The sequence below is a fragment of the Xiphophorus maculatus genome, chromosome 18 (genome assembly GCF_002775205.1).
Source record: "Xiphophorus maculatus strain JP 163 A chromosome 18, X_maculatus-5.0-male, whole genome shotgun sequence".
NCBI lineage: Eukaryota > Metazoa > Chordata > Actinopteri > Cyprinodontiformes > Poeciliidae > Xiphophorus > Xiphophorus maculatus.
In genome coordinates this window covers 27151739-27168441 of record NC_036460.1, presented here as the reverse complement: position 1 = coordinate 27168441, position 16703 = coordinate 27151739, and the positions used below count along the sequence as shown (strand labels likewise).

General features: G+C 40.1%; 1 protein-coding gene across 5 annotated transcripts in view; it reads left to right on the top strand.

The window, feature by feature from the left end:
- Positions 1-16315: 16315 nt before the first annotated feature.
- lrfn1 (leucine rich repeat and fibronectin type III domain containing 1) overlaps positions 16316-16703 on the top strand; it is a 212761-nt gene continuing 212373 nt past the window's right edge. For 4 of the 5 annotated variants that reach the window (XM_023351146.1, XM_023351141.1, XM_023351145.1 and 1 more), the window contains exon 1: positions 16316-16649. The gene's annotated coding sequence lies outside the window, so the exon portion shown is untranslated. The remainder of the gene's footprint in view (positions 16650-16703) is intronic. The other variant, XM_023351142.1, reaches the window with a different exon arrangement.

Below are 16703 nucleotides of genomic sequence, written 5' to 3'. Positions count from 1 at the left end.
CCTATCAGCGGAGAAACCGGAGCGAGCGGTTGCACTCACCTCATTCGCTAGTCCCGTTTAAAATCACAAGTACGGAGAACAAAACAGCTGTTCTCCAACTTACTTCTCGCTTATCTTGCAAAAATGCTCAAACAAAAGGATGCCCCGAAAGAAAGAACAGCGAGCTTCAAGGCTGCGATATCGCACAAAATCTCCGGTGCTGGGGGATTTCTGCTCAGAGGGAACCTTGAGCAGACTGCCTTCAATGCTGGGCAGATGTACTGTTGGAATCCAACATTGTCTCAATTATAGCCAAGTCCCAGATCTACTTTTTGTGCCAGTTGGAAACAAAACATTGTGTATTTACAATTTTATTTCTCCTGCTGCAACCAGCCATAAAACCTAGAAGAAGAGGAGCCCGAAGGCATATATTGCACAATGAGTCATGTTACTGTAGCACTATAATCCTACAACTCCAGGCTTGCCAGTTTGATACAAAATCACCATCGAATGCATAACGACAGTTTTGCGACATAGAAAACAGGGAAAAAAACCAAAAACATAGCCATTTACACACACACACACACACACACACACGCCCACCCCCATGCATCTGCCGTGTGATTCAGACGAGAAATGCCTTACTGCGGATACATGACAGTCTTCACTCGCGCACACACGCCTACACACACACCAGGGATTCTGCAGGTTTCACCAACTCACATTTAAGGCTTTTAAAGGCCTTTTTTCAGACCACTGTTAATGAAATTCAAGACCTATTGCACAACAGAAACGGACAACAGAAACTCGCATTTATCAACGTGATATGTGTTTGGATTGTTTTGTGTCAATTCAACTTTCTAAGTTATCAAAAGAAATCAGCTCCTTCTAAGCCTTTGATTTGCGTTTTGAACCCCGGCCCAGCCAAATTGTGTTCCCTTTGATTACTGCCCCCATCTTAGAAATGATTAATGTGTCCTAAGCAAACAGATATGTACCACAGGCTTTTAACATAGCTCTAATTAAACCTTTTCTTAAGAAACATTCTTTTGATCAAGATGACTTAATGAATTACAGACCTATATCTAATATCCCTTTATCTAAAATCCTTGAACATAGTTACTGATCGAGTTTGTGAGCATCTAAACAGTAACAACCTGTTTGAAGAGTTCCAGTCGGGTTTCAGATCTCATGACAGCACTTGAACAGCACTTGTGAAAGACACTAATGATATTCTCTTGGCCTGGTTTCTGTTCTGGTTTTGTTGAATTTCGGTGCTGCTTTTCACACTATTGCAATATTCTCTCAGTGAAGCTTGACAATGCTGTCGAGACCAAACGAACAGCACTGGGCTGGTTTAAATCCTCTGCCCAACAGCTTCCAGTTTGTTCATGTGAATGATGATTCTTCACACTGCAGGATCACTTGTGGCGTACCACAGGGTTCCGTGCTTAGACTAATTCTTTTTACTGTCTACAGACATGTTACAACTTGATAACCGTGCAAAATCGCACCCCTCTTTTGGAGGGTAGCGAAACTGCTCACCAACAATGACTACCATTGGTTTTACTGTCAGGTTGTCAACATAGCATGCTAAATCTTCAATGCACAGACGATACACAAAAGAAAGAGGGACACAGTGCTTTGGTACTACTTGTCAACAGAGAACAAGGTCCAAATGTATCACATTTATAAGGTTAGTAAAACATTTTAATTGAAACAACAACAGCGAGGGAGAGGGAATTAGGTCTGTTATGCTAGCTTGACTTTGACAACCTTCACATGTAGATGTGCTGCAGAATTTGGTGCGTTTCGGTTCAGTTAAACGCAAGTGATTGTCGCCATGTGTTCTCGACCAGGAGGAGTGAATGCTGCAAGTCAGCGACTCGATGCAACCTGCTGGGCTTCCTTACACAGAAAACCTTTTAATATAATTTGAAAAATAGACTGAGTTTGAAAACCAGGATTAATTTGAACGACATAGTGAAATGGGTTTTTATAAATAACAATAATTGATACTGAAAATAAATAAAGCGCCTGGCATTCATTGCTTCTATTTGCACTGTTGAATTTCTTCTTTATGCGGCGTCAGGTAATGGGTTCCCCAAGACTTACATGCTGATTGGAACTGATTTGCTACAAAAAAGCTCTATATATATATTAAAGAAAAAAGTAATATTAATGTGGGATATGGAGCTTAGGCTTTACAAATGTGGTGAAAGGTGTACAAATGACTACACAGTGTTTGCTAACAAACATTACTGCTCATACAAGTGTTGACAGCCACTTAAAGAAAAAACTAAATAAGTAATAAAGGTTGTGCCTTGTTGTCGCCTTTTATTTAGTAAAGAAAGTGGAACAGAGTACTAATTGGGACCTTTCACTCCTGGAGGAAAAAACAACCCCAATATATTCTGTCTTCTTACGTCTAGCTAACATCGTCTCTCTGAGGTGGGGCGTTAGTGATGCGCTGCAGACTTCAACTTGCTTGCACTAAACTAATTCATTGTGATGTGGTCAGTCTAGCGCGTAGTTTAATTTAACAACTTAAAGATCAGACTTCGGCACAAACTACCCGCCTACAATCACAGCTCTCGGCATAGAAAACATCCAGAACCCCCCGCCGATGGTCTCCATGGATGACATATTGCTCATAGATGAAGTGCTCGGCTTAATAAAGTGTTGCACCATTGAGCACGAGTAATACATAAATCTATGCCTTTCCTGGGACTGATTCACCCCGTGTCCCCACTGTGCCCCCCCCCCCCCCCCCCCCCCCCCCAGTGTGATTCAGGCGGCTTTGACATTCACCTGCCTGCCATCACGGGGGGCAGAGAAACAGACCAGTAGCTCTAACCTTTACTCAACCAGCGATTTAGCCTGCCTGCCCGCGCTGATAACACACTCCATCAGAGTTGCCCCTGAGAGGAAGAGACGCGGGTTGCTCTGCGGTGCTGCTTTGCTCAGGTTGGGCCTTTAGTCACTGCCACCCATCCTCTGTGTGCTTGCCAGCATCCTCCTTTTATCTCAGCCTCGCTAGCCTCTATTTCATACACCCACTGATCCCTACCACTCCTCTATTCTACAGCACAAAACCGTGGCGCAGAGCCTTGAAAGTCACCTACACGAGCTCGCACGGCAGATGCATCCGGAGACGAGAAATGCCTTACTGCGGATACATGCTTGACATTTCCCTGTGCTGCAACTCCATCAGCAATGCCACAGCGATATGCTGTCCAACTAATTCGTTTTCATGAGTCCCTCTCTGTAGTTCAGCACAGTAACGCGTGGCATATGACAGACCTTGACGTTCTCTGCTGCTTGTTAGCTGCAATTAAGGTGCCGCGGTTCAGGTTTTTGGTATTATCTTACGAAACCTAATTAGGATGTTGCACATTCTTAAGATTCTCAAGCAATGAGCATATTTCTAAAGTGTCAGTTCATTTGGCTTGGCCGCCTGCAATGGATGAGTAGCTAATGTGTTTTTAGGTGTTATCAGGTGCTTTCCCTCCCCTTGGGCTTTAAAAACAGCATTTATCCAAATCAGTGCTAAGAAAGATCAATCCGGACAAGTTACTTTTGGAAAATAACAGGACATTCTGTTAAATATTTTCTTAACAATGACCAACTGATTTCATCTCTTTCAGTCTTTCTAGGTTTGGTTTAAGATGTTTTTACAGGCCTAAGTGTAGACCTTAGGCCTCTAAGGTCTCTCAGTTAAGAAACTAAGCAGTCTCTTAGCTGAGAGACTAAGCAGTACAACAGCAACAACAAAAAACACAAAATGAGCAACAGTGTCCAGACTCAAACCTGAAAATAAGAATTTAATTCGTATTCTTTAATAAATCTGAACTTACAGCACTTTTAGACCCAGACAGCTTTTCTTGGTCTGATACTATGTAGGCCATGGCTATGAATAGACATGTCTTTGACTCATGTTTAAATGAGGTCTTTGTATGGCTCCTGCACTGAAATCGAGTCTGTTTTAAATTGACGTGCCTCTCACTTGTCTGACTTGTGGAGTGCACAACTAATATTTGTCCTGTCAACAGATTCTCCCGTGTGAGCTGTGGATCTCTGACGCTTCTTCAAAGTCACCACTGACGCGCATAGTGCTGTGCCATCCCACCGGATTCAAGAGTCCCAGATAGGTCAGGTAAGCTCTCAGACATCCTCATAAACCAAAGGCTACCACACTGCTACATGCCTTGAGCCCCTTTCTGAATTTTAGTTGTGAAAATTCAGAAAATTTGTAGCATGATTTCTTTCTTAATCATGCTACAAATGGTGTCAGTCTGTCACATATAGCATACTAAATGCAATATGTTAAAAAGTATAGTCAGGGACGTGCACAGATAAGACAGTACTGCCTTTTTTTCCAAAGGACAAAAAAAAGTGCCTTTATGAAATCTTTTTCTTTCGTTTTATACAGTGTAGAGTGTGTGGCCTAATGGAGCATTTCTGGATTTAAAAGGCTATATTACTAGTGCCCCACATATTTGTATTTCTGCCCAACATAATTTTATCAACAGTTGTCATGACTAGTAGTTAATCTCATTAAAGGGGCAGTATTATGTAAAATCTACTTTTTTGAGCCTTTGCATCATGTTATGTTTGTCCCTCATCAAAAACATACCTGGAGTGTTGCTTTGAGTCTTTCATGCATGTTTGAAAAACTCTTCAATCTCCCGTGGCAACCAGTCAGCTGTGCAAAGCGCCTGGGTGGACCTACCTCCACCTTCAGGACACAGCTCCTCAGAGCTGAGGTTTCCAAGCTTCTGGGCTTCCGCCTCATAGAGTAGCTCTCTCCCACGTCTCCCACGCTCAGCTCCTTCAGACTAACCAGCAACAATTGGCAAACACCTGCTGGAACTGCCTACCTACTTGTAAACGCTGGTAAAAATGTTGTTAAAGGGTTCATATAAAGCGGTGTTGTGATGACTTCTTCCTGAAGGCGGAGTCTCAGAAAGAGGAGGAGTTTTTAAAAGAGACTGAGGCGCAAGTTCAGGGTGTTAAGTTACAAAGTCAGATTTTTTCTAAGTCAAATTTGATATATGTAGCATTTTTATAACAACTGAAGGTAACAGTTACTTGGCTGTGCTATAAAATGGCACCATGTGCCTGGAAAATATATAATACTGCCTCTTTCATCCTAATAATTCCTGTAAGAATAATTCCATTTGCAGCACAAGGTTCCTTTTTTTCCCACTGGAGCACCCGCCCCCCAAAATGTCTGTGCGCGCCTCTGTTGTAATGCAGTAAAATGTGAAAAGTTCAAAGGGTCTTATCATCTTTTCAAGGCATTGTAAATACTACATAGACATCGAAATCGGTCTACAGTTCATAGGCTAAACCTTTGCAGAATGGAGGGTTATGTCATACTTTGCTGGAAGTAAAGTCTCCAATCATATATTTGAGGATATTGTGCTCCAGAGCACAGGGGGGATTTTTCTTTTTACAGAGCAGTCATCACCTAATAATGTGCAGCTGAGTGTTGTCTATTCAGCACCAAAAAAGGTGTTCAGCTTAGAGTTGGTGTTTTTTTTTTTATTTTTACGTTATTTCCCACTGACAGATGCTCACTAAATCTGTGCTCCAAGTGATTATGTTTGTCAGGACAGTGGTCTGTTTGCTGAGCAGCAGAGAGTGAGATTGGAAGGTGAGAATAGCCACCAAAGATAGACAGCTGCAGCGTTGTGTTGATTGCCACTTCCTCTCGTGTGATTGGAAAGAGATTTTTTTTTTTTTTCTTTAAGTCTGTGTCTGCCAAGCTCTTGAGGATACCCTTCATCTCTATGCCGAGGCGCTGCAGCCGCTTTCGCTCATCCTCTGTCTGAAGGACCGCGATGGAGCAGGAAAAACTGTGCTTTTGCACTTTCGGTCCATGTGAAGCATAAATCACAATGCTTGTGTGTATGCAATCAGACTGTTTTGCTCCTGCAATTGGAGTAACAAATTGTCTCCCTTGTAATCAGCCTCCCTTTGCCTGCTGTTCTCATCAAAATTCTCTGAATGATCTGTTGCCATGGTACCTTGAAAAATTTGCTGCTGAGATATTTTTTTTTTTCTTCCTGAGATGACATTTCTCCCTTTTCTATTTTTTTTTTCTTCTCTCCTCTTCCTCTTGCTACAGATAGAATTACTTTGAATCAATTCAATTCAATGTCGGTGCCTAATGGAGAAACAGATTGTTGGGACAAAGAACGACTTCTGCCGGATTGCTGTCAAATTATTTCACACCTTAAATGCATGAAGACTTTTCAGGAGAACAGGGTTGGAAATTGCTCTCCGCGGGGCCAGCTGTTAAATACTCAGGCACCTTATTCTCAGTATTCGCAGAATTTTTGCTGTAGACGGAACAAATATGATGGGTTTTTAGTTGATCTTTAAGCGTTTCCCCTCAAAACGATTCCCCCTTCAGAGGAGAAACCGGGAGCACACTGAGTTTTCCTCGCTGTCTTCACACCGTGGCCTGGAGTCATGTGGGAACTGAACTCCCACAGGAAGGCGTCTGAACTTCTATCTTAGCAGCTAGTCTAAAATCGGTGGGGGTTGCTAATGCACCAGGTGTCTGAAGATGGGAGGGGGCGCCTGGTAAAATAAACATAAAATATTACACCCATACAACCATGCCGGGAGACTAAATTCTTGAAACAAAGAAAAAGTGTATAAAATGTTGATCTCAAATGTCTGTTTTGAGCCATCAAAGCTTAAAGATTTCTGAGATGACTAGATTTAGCAAATAATATCAGTTTTTCGTGATGGGATTAATTTAATTCTCAAAACTGACATTCTCTAAAGGTTTCTGTTTATTTTTCACATTTTCTAGTCAGTTTGACTCATCATAGCACCATTTCTTGAGTTGATTTTCTCCTCCCCCTGCATTTAGCTACTTGTACACCATGTTCCAAATTATTATGCAAGTGATATTTTCTCAGATTTTCCTAAATGGTCAATGCAAATGATGGTCAGTATAATTTTCAAGTCATGAACTATTACAGTATAAATCAAATTTTACTGAACAAAGCTCCCCATGAGAACAGTATTTTTTTCAAAAATAAAAACTCAAAATGTTTCAAATTATTATGCACAGCAGATTTTCTAAACATTTTATGGATTATAAAGAACTGCAAACGGTCATTCTTTGAATGTGCAGCATTAAGTGGTCACATGTACTAAAATCAAAAGCTGTTTCAACCAAAAACATCTTAACAGACCAAGTTACATGTTAACATAGGACCTTCTTTGATATCACCTGCATAATTCCTGCATCCATTGAACTTGTGAGTTTGTGGAAAGTTTCTGCTTGAATTTCTTTGCAGGATGTCAGAAAACCTTCTCAGAGCTGCTGTTTTGATATGAACTGCATTCAGATCTTCTGCTTGAGGAAACTCCAAAGGTTCTCAATAGGTTGAGGTCAGAGGTCAGAGGTGTGGTCAGAGGTGACCACACCTTGAGTTTCTCCTCTTTTATGCCCATAGCAGCCAATGACCCAGTGGTATTCCTTGCAGCATTCATTGTCATGTATGAAGATGATTTTGCCACTGAAGGTTCGGCTCTTCTTTTTGAACCATGAAAGAAAGTGATCAGTCAGAAAGTCCATATACTTTGCTGAGGTCATTTTCACACCTTCAGGGTCTCTGAAGGGGCCGACCAATGATTCTCTCCTTATGATTTCAGCCCAAAGCATGACTCCACCACCTCCTTGCTGACGTCACAGTCATGTTGGGACGTGGTGGCCGTCCACCACCAATCCACTACTGTGTCCATCTGGACCATCCAGGGTTGCACAGCAATCATCAGTGAACAAGTCTGTTTGAAAATTAATCTTCATGTACGGCTGGGCCCACTGCCACCGTTTCTGCTTGTGAGCTCTGGTTAGGGGCCCAATAGTAGCTTCATGCACCTCAAGCCTCTGGAGGATCCTCCACCTTGAGGCTCCAGCAGCTTCAAATAACTGCTTGCTGCTTTGTAAGGACATTTTAACAGCTGCTCTCTTAATCCGATGAATTTGTCTAACAGAAACTTTCCTCATTCTGCCTTTATCTGTACAAACCCATCTTTGTTCTGAATCAGCCACAAATCTCTTCACAGTACGATAATGCTTCAGTTTTCATTAAATATCTAATGTTTTCATACCTTGTCATACAGCACTACACTATCTGATGATTTTTATCAGCAGAGATCCTTTCTCTTTCCCATATTGCTTGAAACCTGTGGCCTGCTAAATAATGTGGAACATCCTTCTTAAGTAGATTTTCTTTAATTGAGCTCACCAGACAAACTAATCAACCAACTCTCTGAAATTAATTATAGTGATTCAAAGAGCCCTGACGCACAATACCATCTATAAATTTAATAGCACAACAAAAATGTAATCTTTGACACTTAAATCCAATTTGCATAATAATTTGGAACACGGTGTATGCAGATGTCATATATTATCAGTTGCTTTCATCATTATGATCAGAATTATATGCTTCAGTTAAATTGAACAAATAAAATCCAACTTATTATTATTAATATTTAATTGTTTAAGTTATTGCGCTGCTAAGGAGTTGGACAGGCAATTGTAAAAGTAATGGATGTATTTTTAAGATTTCTGATAGAAATATTTGTTAAAGTTTTCAAATGATACAATTGCTCCATTATATTGCTCTCTGGTTAAAACAGAGGTATTATGTGAAATTAAAATTTTCAAGCTCTTTATCATGTTAGAATGTTATTCCCTTATCAAATACATACCTTGAGTGTTACTTTGATTCTTTCATGCATGTTTGAGAAATCCATGAATCTCCCTCCACAACCATTCGGGGTTCAGACGAAGCCCCACCTACTTCCCCAAACCCCACCTATTTTCCTGAGCTCCGCCTATTTCCACAAAGCTCCTCCTTGGGTTTGTAGTTTCCAGCTGAGCTTTCGCCTCACAGAGCAGCCCTTATATAATGATGATATAATGCTGAAAGTGGCGCATTGGAAAGAGTAGGGCCTTTTTAAAGAGACAGAAGCAAATTTCAAGGCTTTAAATTGCAAAGTCAATTTTTTTTAAGTCATGTTTGACATTTACAGCATTATTATAACAACTAAAGGTAACATAGTTATTTGATTGTGCTAGAAAATGTCTCTATGTGCCTGCTCATCCAGTCCACTATTAAACAAGGCCAGGAGATTGTATGAGCTAGTAGAATAAAATGTCAGCTGGCAAACATACAGGGCCTTCAAAAAGTATAATGTTCTATGGATTTTTCCACTGATTGTCAGATACAGTTGAGTCTTACATTATTGACAGATTTTGTTTTAAAGTAATCTTTTAATTTTTTTTCTGCATGCCTCATTTGATTGGAAAATGTTTTTTAAAATGTGTTGACCCAATTAGAGCCTGAACTTGAATTTCATAAAGATTGCCATGATGGCAAAGAGGCTTTCTATTTTAAAGACTTGAGAACCATTACCACAGATAAATAAAGTACAAAAACAGAAAGCAAAAAGCTTTCCAACAGCTGTGGCTATATGAAATCAATATATATATTTTCAAAAGGACTGAAAGTTTATTGTATTTATTTTGGCTGACAAGGATGACAAGTGTCTAAAACAAGGAATACAAGCTAAAATATTAGAAAATGGCATCAGATGTCTTCAATTTAAAAAATCAATATGTATAAAAACATATGATGGACTTGAACATTCTAATGATTTTTAGCTCTGTCATTCTTTGAAACACCAGTCACTTATGAAAAATAAAGTGAAATGTAATTGTTTACAAGTATGAAATAAAAAAAACATGTTACTAGGAAATGGTAATGTGTGTGCACAAAAGGGGCAAATTCATCTAAATCGGTGTTTTGTACATTGATAGTTTCATATCTGTATATAAGTCACCACATACAATAAGAACAGAAGTGGATCTTTATATTCAAGGTAAAAACCATTTGTCACAGCCTCTCAATAGGATTTATAAAAAGCAAAGGGAGTAATCCTTCGGGCCCCTGTAGAACAATGAAAATAAAAGGTTTATAGTGCAAAAACAAATGTCACTGGTAACCATATGGACATTCTGAAACATTCGAAATGCCTACAGCCTTAATTGACCATATAGAAGAATACACAAAGCATGTAAGAGACTGCAGGCAAAGAAAAATTCATTAACTACAGAACAACAGAAATGATGGATGATTTCTTGCTTTTGTGGGAAGTGAGACAGAGTGCTCTTTGAAATACTGAATTACTAAGTGCAGTGGCTCCATTAAGAGCAAATGTGTCAAAGAAATTCATGTAAAAAGCCCTTTTAAAGGAGACCAGACGTCCTGTGTCTGCTTATTTCACTGCCAGTGAGAGGGTATCTGTTGGTCCGGGAGAAGGTGATTTCAATTTTATCATAAAAGAAGGAAAGTGACCTTTTGAATCCCTCTCCATGTTACAAGTCTGAACTTGAGATCATTAAATGGGAAACCCAATTTTTTAAATGTATCATTTAGCTGTTTTAATAAGGAGAAATGTCAGTTCCTTAATTACACCCAGTGATATTATTTTTCATTCTTTTAGATGGTGCCACTGAGTAATCGCCTCTCATGCACTAAATTAAGATGTTACCCCTGAACAAAACGCTGTGTGCAAAGCGTGCACTCTTAAAGATAAGCAACATCGTAGCATTGAAGAGAAGCGTGCTTGTAAGTGAGCTGTACGTCGCACTTCCCCCACATGGCCCGTTGTTGTCTTTAAGATCTTCAATACGAGGAGACATTGAGGGCTCCTTACAGCAATAAAGTGGTACTTGTTATTTAGACTGGATCAGACTGGCACACTGAAAGTATGAGGCATGGGCACATTTAGGATTCACTATACGTCAATGACACAAATCACTGCAATTAATGAAATTCAGTCCTACTTGCTTTGCCTTTGATTCCCTATATTGTAAAGATCTGAGCACGAAGGCGATTGAATAAAAGAAAGATGAACAAAGCCCACTGCATAGAGGAGTTGTGTTCATGTAATGTGTCTGGTATCACACTCTGCCTTTTGCCGTTACCGATAGCTTTATAGTCTTTACCTATAGCTGTGACAAATCTGCAGGAGTGAGTTATTTAATTCATTTGCACCTTTTTAAACCTTGCTTGCTTATGACTTTGCATAAATTCACAGCTATGATGAGTGTCGCTGTGGTGGCATCGCACGGTTGCTGCAGATTTGTTAGCTGCACATCCATGATGTAAATCTGTCATTCCCACTACATCTGAATGATGCTCTATTGGATCGAATTACACCACCTCAAACAGCCTGAAAGGTCAATAAAAGGTAGGAAGGTTACATGTTGTTTATGCTAAGTCCTAAGCAACCTGTGCCTGTTAAAATCTGTTGAGCCTGTGGGAGCTGTAGCGTCAGGTTGCTAACAAGAGTGCCTCAAGGTTCGGTGTTGTGGCGTTATATTGCAAGAATCTTAGTTGTAAGGAGTGATTTTGAGCTGCTGTTGCCTTATTAATGGAGGAGTATTATGTAAAATTGACTTTTTTTTTTAACTTTGCATCATGTTATAATGTTATTCCTTCACCAAAAACGTAGCTTGAGTACCTAAATGCTTGCTCTCACAAAGCTCCGCCTATTTGCCAAAAGCTCCTCCTCAGAGTGTTGGAAAGAGTAGGAGCTCCTTAAAGAGACAGAGGCCCAATTTCAAAGCATCAATTTGCAAAGTCAAATTTCTTTTAAGTTATGTTTAATAGATAAAGCAATTTTCTAATAACTGAAGTTCTTATTTGATTGTGCTATTAAAAGTTACTGCGGTGTCTTGAAGATACATAATACTGCCCCTTTAAGCAATTTCAACAAATCTGCCAACTGACTGCTGACGAGCGAGAACACACAACTGGATGTTTTATGTATTCAATACTGCATAGTTTATCAATTTGATACCAAATAAATACAGGGCCAGTATCGCTGATATGGATACAATACAATATGATACTTATTACTTAAGTATATCTTCAAATTTCTGACCTTTATGCATTTGTGTGGTTTTTCCTTTAAATTATTTAAAACCTAGGAGAGAATTTTGATAAAGCTTATATGTGTCTACAATATAATTTCTGTCCATATTTACACAATGGACAGAAACAATATAAAAGTAAAACAAATTTGTGTGCATCATTTTCTAAATGTAGTGTAAAAAAATGTTTGAGAGCTAATCAAAGCAAAATCTTTTTATTATGTGGACTCGAGAAACTACAATACAGAAATAAAGTAAAATTTCAAGAGGGAAGCCAATACTAAAGTAGCCACGTTAGTATCGATACAATACTGATACAGACTTGTAGATATGATCAATATTTCGGATCATTCTCCAAAAACAGGAGAAGCGGGTTAGCATCTGACACCAAAACCAGTTCACACATTGAAATTAAATTCAACTTTTTCAATTTTTTTATTTGATCTTGTTTTATTTGGTACTTCTATTGTGATTCAACATAGTTTTTCAAATTCTGTTTAATAGGTTTGATGAATTTGATGCTCTAAAGAAGGCATACAAGTTGCCAATTGCTGAAGTACTCAGCACAGCTGGCAGAAATAGCAGCTTTTACCGTACAAAACCCAAAAAGGTATGTTGCTTGTAACTAGATAGATTTTAGGGTGCAGGACTTGTACTTTACTACGATTTAGATGGGGAAAAAAAAGAGTTTCCAGTTCCGTTTACAGCATGTTAAATAACACCTTTTTACTCAGTGACTGAGAGCAGCAGCACACGGGGTGATTCAATGACTGAAATAAGGCCGCGTTAATCCGTTACAGAGCTCTGTCGGTGCTCTAATGATGCTGCTCTTCCTGTGGGCAGCTTTTTATTGTCCCTGTCACCGCGCTCATTTTAATCCCATTTCAAGGTACGCATACACATGAGACCATTCACTCACAGGTTCAACTCCTGCAGCAGAAGACATTAAGGGTCCTCTGGGTTCAGGCAGAACGGGGGGAGGGGGAGTAAAAAAAAAAAAAAAAAGGCAAAGTTTTTTACTGTACGTGATGGAAACTGATTTGAACAATTTGTTAAAACAGCAATAAAGAACATCAGTGTTGAGTAGAGAGAGGGAGAAAAAGACAATCTGAGATGTCTTCACTCACTTCGACGCATATTAAGCAACCCCAGCATGTAATGTTTCCCAGGTCATTAAGCACACCTTCGAGGATATTAGCAGCTGGGTGGTGTGTACTGGAACTAAGTCCGGTCCCCTCCCTGCTTTCATGCTTAGCATTTCAGACGATTGCAGGTCTGCTGATTAGAGCGGATGGATCACACTGACCTAATCTGCTATTATGCTTTCAAAGAGTACAGTGCGGTAATTTCATCACTTCAGGGAGCGCGGACTGTTAAGATGGACAATATCTCGGTAACAGACTAATCAATCACTTTTAGAGTGCATTACTGAGATGGAGCTTAGCCCCGTGGAAGGCGGCCCGATATAAATAGCAGATTGGCTTCCTTCATGGCTGTTTTTCAATTTCCATCAGCTTTCTCCGCATGCGTCTCGTGCACTTCACCCACCTCACGAACACACACGTCCTCATTCAGCCTCACGGTAATCTCATTATGAAACTCCCAGTTTCTGCGAGCACAATGGCGCGCCCGTCAAAGAGGCACCAAACTGCTTCGACGCCCGGATCTCTCTTGCACTCGGTTATTATGCCTTTGGGTGCTTGTTGGGGTTAAAGCCGACCTGTAGCCGTGTAGGTTTTGATGTAGGTGTTACAGGTGAGCAGCCCGCATCGTCTCACGAGTTTACGTCTGAAAACAAAACCGGGCGCTGGGCCCAGTCGTTTCTGAAGTGGCCTTTAATTACGGCAGGCTGTTCCTCTTGTGTGAATCGGCTAATTGTGACCGCAGCAGTAAGACGTAGACGGTTTGAAACCCGCACCCCTTAAAGCACACACACACAAAAAAATCATATTTCAAAACAGTAACTACAAGAGTGAAAATCTCTGTGTTAAGATTTGCCCTTCTTAAACGTGTCGCTTTAGGACCATAAAGTGGGCATATGCTATTCGAATTAGCCACTTTACTCGCTGCTGTTTAACTTCTAATCATTTTTACTATTATTACAGCAGAACATTTGGGAGCGGTTAGTTGTTATATATTGACTATGGCTTACATTTTTGCATTTTACATGTTAGAAAAAAAAGGAAAAAAATTAAATTAAGCTTCACTCCAAGGTAGAAATACCTCCTCCGTGTTTCTGCGCATCTCACCTCCCCCATTTTCAAATGCAGTGCCTCTAACTGGAACTGCTGCGTGTGCAATAATCCCACTGCCAAATCAATCTGATTTGAGAGGATTTGTCAAGTCCAGCAGAATTCCTTTCTGTACTCGCGTGTTGTGAAGTCTCCATGCAAGCAGCAGGGGATCAATATTCACAAAAGAGGACATTGTGAGCAGGCTGCAGATGTTTGTACTGTGATTACAAACAGGTGATCACTGGCTTCCTTTGGCTTCTCTGAGAGGATTAAGCAATGCTGTTGGGTTTTTTTTTCTTCATTTGTTTCTTCTGTTTTCTAGATATTTATGTTTATTTTTCTGCTGTGTTGATGTTTCATATCTGTTGGCAAAGAGAGAGAGAAATTGTCCCAATAGGCAGCGACGCCTGACTGAAAGATGTGGGTGGTTAGGGTATTTATTGTTGCTTTTGGTTATCTTAATCTGGACATTCTCCTGCACATTTTGCATGTACAAATTCCTTACTTTTACTTAAAGGGGCAGTATTATGTATTTTCCAGGGACATAACTCTATCTTGTATCACTAGTTGTGTTTCCATTAATCATACATTCAAGCAACTTGAAATTACAAAAATACATTTGTTTATGGAAAAATTTGAGTTTCAATCGAAAAACTGACATTTCTTTTGATTAAAAGTTTTCGGGCTAGGGTGAGGTGTTTGTTTTTGTTTGTTTTTTTTGTTGTTTTTTGTTTGTCCGTATCAAAATAGATGTATTTCGCAGAACTGCAACGGAAAGATGCTTTTTCACATCACACGAGTCACGTGATCAATAGCCGGTTGTTGCTACTGGCAGAAATGAAGAAGACAGGAAGTAGTAGGAGATTGATGGTTTGTTTTTGTCTTTTTTCTGACAATCCTCCGAGCGTCACAGTTCAAAAAAAGTTGTGTGTCATTCGCACGTGTTAAGTACATAGTTCTTCTTTAAAATTGCAGACTGCAATTTACACAAGACGCTGCATAAGTAGCTGCTACGTCTCCTCTGACGTCTGATAGATGATGCGCTAGTCATGGCTGAAGTATGAACATATCTCATGTAACTGTTTACATCCGTCTCTGCGTGATTTATAATGACTTATTGCGCCAGCAACCTTTTTCACAGATGATATTCACTTAATTTATTATGTAATAGAAACACTGCAATTGGGAAACAGTGTTTTTTCGACATCAAAAGAATACAGGCAAAGATTTGCGCACATTTGCAATGAAAACGCAGCTACTGTTATCTACTGTAATATACATGCTGTATATATCAAACAGTAGATTTTTACATAAGTAGATTTTTACATAATACACCCCATTTAAGGTTGGAGGGAAGAAAGAAAGTAAGGATGAACAGATTGTTGAATAGCTGACTGCCTGATTCACCAATGGATGGATGAAACTTTATTGCATGATGGGGAAATTCAGCAGCAAGTTAAAGGCAAATGGAATCATGCATGTAAATTCAAAGGGGGGGGGATAAAAAAGAGAAAATAGGAATAAATGACTGTACATTAAGATGAAAATTACAACACAAGCAAAAGAATGTTGTTCATTTTTATTTCTCCATACTTTTCTTTTCCATACTTAGCCAGACATTAAAAACATGCTAAGTCAAATTCGACAATTTTCCAGACAGGCGTGGGAATCCTGTCTACAACTCATTCAAGATGTGTTTAAAAAAAAAATCACTGCGACCTGAACAGAAACCATCGAATATCCCGACTAGTTGGGGATGAATGTTATGTTTGAAATGCAGAATCGACCCCCCTCCCACACACACACACACACACACACACGCACACACACACACACACACACACACACACACACACACACACACACACACACACACACACACACACACACACACACACACACCTTCCATCTCTCTCAGCCCCCCCATCCCCTACCTCTCTCCTCCTTCCTTCCTGTCTGCTGTTGCAGTATCATATTGTGCTGGACCATGAGCTACCAGCCCAACCCGAAGTATCACAAACACCCCACAGCGTGCCTCCCTTCCGCTATCTCTTTCTCTCTCTCTCTTTCTCTGTCGAAATAAATACATTCGTACAAAACTCTCCACAGAAAACCAAACCAAACAACGACAACCCTCCCTCGGTCCTGTCGCGTACATTCGCTTTTAAACGGAGCCCTAATGACATCACATTGCTGCAATGCTGCGCTGTCCACGAAACGTGTCAGTCGTTTCCTGTGATAACCAAGGAAGTGTCCACTGGCTGCTCGAGACATCATCATGGCGTGACTAACCGGGCTCGTGTTTGTGCAGGTGGACGTTTCGCATTATCAGACGTTGGCTGCCTATTTTTTTGTTTTGTTTTGTTTTGTTTGTTTTTGTTTTTTTCCTTCCGGGATACAGAAGATTTCCCCACCGCATCCCGCCAGGAGAAACCAAAGAAGCGGACGGAGCAAGTCGAGTATGAAAACTAATTGCTCGCATGACTGCGCATACTATTCGGGGAGACTGCGTG